The sequence below is a fragment of the Apodemus sylvaticus genome, chromosome 8 (genome assembly GCF_947179515.1).
Source record: "Apodemus sylvaticus chromosome 8, mApoSyl1.1, whole genome shotgun sequence".
Lineage (NCBI taxonomy): Eukaryota > Metazoa > Chordata > Mammalia > Rodentia > Muridae > Apodemus > Apodemus sylvaticus.
Window position 1 is genome coordinate 36,301,863 of NC_067479.1, and position 4,171 is coordinate 36,306,033.

Below are 4,171 nucleotides of genomic sequence, written 5' to 3' on the forward strand. Positions count from 1 at the left end.
TCCATTATCCACACCACCCTATAGAAGAGTGGCAGTGACAGCTTTCCCATGGTTGCCTCTTCAAGACTGGATCACCCCTAACTTCTTCAAAGTGAGGGGCTGCTTTCTGGAGTCCTGTAGCTGGTAGGTAAACTCTCCTGCCCTTATGCCTCAGGACTGCTCTCCCACAATGCCAGGTGAGGGTTGGTGCCAGTTCTGCATAGCTGTCAAACATCCACATGTCCAGAACAGCAGTATAGACCAGGGACTTCTGCCTGGCCTTTGGTGATAACATACACCCCTGCAGCTGCTGGGCTATGGACTCAGACATGGCCTCTGTGGGCAACAGAGCCCAGGACCCCACCAGGTACCATCACCATCTACTCATATCAGGCTGTTCCTCACTACCTTCTAATCTCCAGTTCTGCCTCTCTTCATTTTGCCCACATTCCTCCTCTCTTTCTCTTTCATTTCTCCATCACTTATTCCTCTTAATGTCACCCAAAGCCTCAGAGTTTCTGGCAATTTCTCAGGAGTGCTTTGTGGAGTCATACTGGTAGTCCTCTCTTTCTCACTTCTTGTCTGGAACCTTTTGGCACTGGTTTGATCTTCATTTCAGACTTGAGCCTATCCCACCCCATCCATTTAATTCCTTGTCAGAAAGATGTTTTCTTGGGCTCACTTTGCCCTGGGGTCCAGTGTTCTAGGAGGGTTCTTAGAGTATCTGCCTTTTCCTCCTGTCCCAGAAAGTAGACAGGTGTTGTTCATCTCAGTCTAGACATCTGTCCAGGACCCATGGTGCTGGACTGGCAGTTATCTCAGGCTCATTCTAGACTACTAATCATTCACATGTTCATAGGTCAGAATACTGAGCATAGATATAATCTCTTTTCTCTGGCACCTACTATTGCACATATGACACAGTAGCCACTTCTGCAATGCTTGTAGGGGCAAAGTGTTTTATACAATTTTTCATTAATATTTAATTTATGGGAAATTATCCCAACTTCTAAACAACAATTCAAATATTATTTTTGAATACTTATAGTAATTAAATGTTAAATGCTGGTTTAATGAAGACAATAGAAACGATGATTGTTTTGGGGACATATTCAAAGCATCTAGCTCTTTCACAATTAATGATTAAGGACCACTGGTGGCTGATGTCCATATATACTACCAAAGTACATTTTCAATTACATAAAAATATAAACATGTTTAGAGCTCACACACAATTATAATGTTTCTCCTATACAGGTATTGCATATGATTGAACATAATTGTTTTGTTCATATGAGAAAAAGGTTGCAGGAATAAACTTCCGAAGAGCAAAAAGATTAACATGATAGGTTAAAACAGCATGCAGTATAGAAGACACAAAATGGTATTATGCTTAGAAGGATTTGAGAGTTGTATTACTGTATCAAGGCAGGAGAAATAATACTCAATTTAAGCATATAAATAGTACTTAAATTAAAAGAGCATTGCTTCATTTATTTTTCTCCATTCAGTATTTAAAATGTTGTGACTAAGTAATGATGGTTTCCTAAGTGAGCAAAATGTAAAATATTGGAACATTCAAAACTAGATGTTTTCCCTTAAAACAGTGCAAAATGTGATAATATAGACAACACAATTCTTCAAAAATACTACTTCAGGGTCTAAAATTACTAGCTGTTTTGCATACTGAGAAACAGTTTGAGTTTAGGTCTCCTTAAGATAAACATAGGTGTTGATTAAGTTTAAAAATCTCTTTAAATAGTATAGCTAACTGAGCACACAACCAATGTGTGCTTATACTAGCAGTAAAAAGGTCATCATAAAGTCGCGTTTACAGAATGTCTTGCAGCATTAGTCTGTGCTTAGATTATGCTTACTCAGTCTTACCTTGCTTCTAATTATTCATTTAACCTCTTGGGTCTCAGAGGTTTTCCTCTCTGAAGGAAAATGCAATTAAAGCAAAAGCTGAACATGGGAAAACCTTTAAACGCACCTGGATATGCAGTTACAACACATATAAAGTACTTAGAAGTGAGTTAGTGTAACAAACTTGAAACTTAACACTGTTGATTGCTTTTTGTTCTAAAAAGCCACTTCCTGGAAATATTAGGTATTCAAAATAATGAGTATTTAATGCAATATTTATAATGCTTCTTAATTTCATAAATACTTGTTGGTAAATGTTCAAAAATAACTTTTTGTGTAAAAGTTAGCTGTCAATCATAATTTATATATGAAAATAGATGAAAGAAACTACCTTTATTATTCTGTCCTACTTTAAAGCACTGCCATAGCAACTCTTTTCCCCTACTTTATATCTATTTCCTTTTCACAAGTCTTACTCATTTAACAGCTAAAATTATGGATATATAACATTTTTCTTCTTATAGCCATGACATAATAATGTTTGCTTTAAGTGTAATTATTTGGTCTTTTCAAAACGCCATAATTTCACAATGGTTTCATCCTCTTACCCATTTGGAAATTAAGACACTATAAGTTTCATGATGCTACTTTGTACAAAGTATAAGAAAATTATAAATGAAGTATCTCAATATCATGAATAATATACCTTCAATTTTAAATTCTATTTACAAATTAAATAACTCATCACATTTTATTTTTAATGATATCTAATTGAAATCCAAAACAATTTTAATGAAATAATACAAGCAAATCACTAAAGCTTCAGCTATATAAATATGTTGGTTTCTAGCATTACAGAATAAATGACTTAAAATATTAAGATAAAAGAGAAGTTTCAGCTTAGAAATGAGATATCGCTTAATCTAGATTGTGATGAGTTTGTTCTGATAGTGCACATGTAATAGAAAAAATATTTCATTAAAGTGTAGATGATACAAACTTTATAATCAATGTATTTTAAATCTTATGGATTTTCAGTAGCCTTCTGGAATAGGTGAGGGGAAAAAAGCTATTGACACAGCTTGATGAGCTGATGTTTTTTAAATGCTTGCTTTAATGGAGTGCCTGATGCAAGCTCTTTGGCAAGTTTCCCCAGTTACTAATTTCTTAATTCTCTCTTGAGTTAAACTTTTTACTTATGTCTGTAACTTTGTGGAATATATATATATATATATATATATATATATATATATATATATATATATATAATTGGAGCATTTATGAATACAATTGAATACTGCAGCAACCACAAAACTATGCCAAAGTCATGCAAAGTGCATTTGTCAATTAAAAAATTTTCCTGTGAAGAAGTTGTAAATTATATAGACACTCATCCAAAGATGTTATAATAACAGACTAAATAGCACAGTGTACAAGCTGATATGGATGGGAAGTAAAAAACATTCTATATAAAATATATACATGTTGTTCCTAAATTAATCAGGAAGGAAACCAGAAATGCCTTATTTTGAAACTAAGTGATAATTTTATGAGTAAAGTAAAACTGTAGAAAGAAATAAAATAATCGCTAGGTAATGAAAGAAAGAAATTAAGATGGATGTGGAAGCACAAGATTTATGGTTTGTTTTCTTGGTCTCTAACTCATTTTATGACTCTTGCTATGCACACATCTCTCCTTTTATCCATGCCTGAGTGCACACCAAACAAGTGTTCTATTAATAGGATAGTCTCAAACAACCATTAATAGATTTTAGTGTAACAAATACACTTAACATATTTTACTATAACTTATCACCCACATAAATTACATGATTTCATAAAAAATTCTGATACCTAATATTTAAAAACCTATTAAAAATCAACATAAGCTAGATAGCTAAGCAGGTATGCCAACTCTATAAGCATGAGGATTTCCATTCATTGACATAAATCCATGTAAAATAGAGAATTGTCTAATTGCTCTAGCTAGGACTTCAAGAACTATACTGAAAAAATATGGAGAGAGGGGGCAGGAAGTCAAAGGGATACAAATTGGAAAGGAAGAAGCCAAACTATCACTATTTGCAGATGGTATGATCGTATACTTAAGTGACCCTAAAAACTCTACTAGAGAACTCCTACAGCTTATAAACAACTTCAGCAAAGTGGCTGGCTACAAAATCAACGCAAGCAAATCAGTAGCCTTCATATATTCAAAGGATAAGCAGACTGAGAAAGAAATTAGGGAAATGACCCCCTTTACAATAGCTACAAACAGCATAAAGTATCTTGGGGTGACTCTAACCAAACAAGTGAAAGACCTATA

The 4,171-nt window shown here is 33.9% G+C and overlaps 1 non-coding gene across 1 annotated transcript; it reads right to left on the reverse strand.

Moving 5' to 3' along the window:
• Nucleotides 1-805: 805 nt before the first annotated feature.
• LOC127691758 (small nucleolar RNA SNORA17) lies at nucleotides 806-934 on the reverse strand. Its single transcript, XR_007979351.1, has one exon. It is a non-coding gene; the product is annotated as a small nucleolar RNA SNORA17 (small nucleolar RNA).
• Between the last annotated feature and the right edge of the window lie 3,237 nt (nucleotides 935-4,171).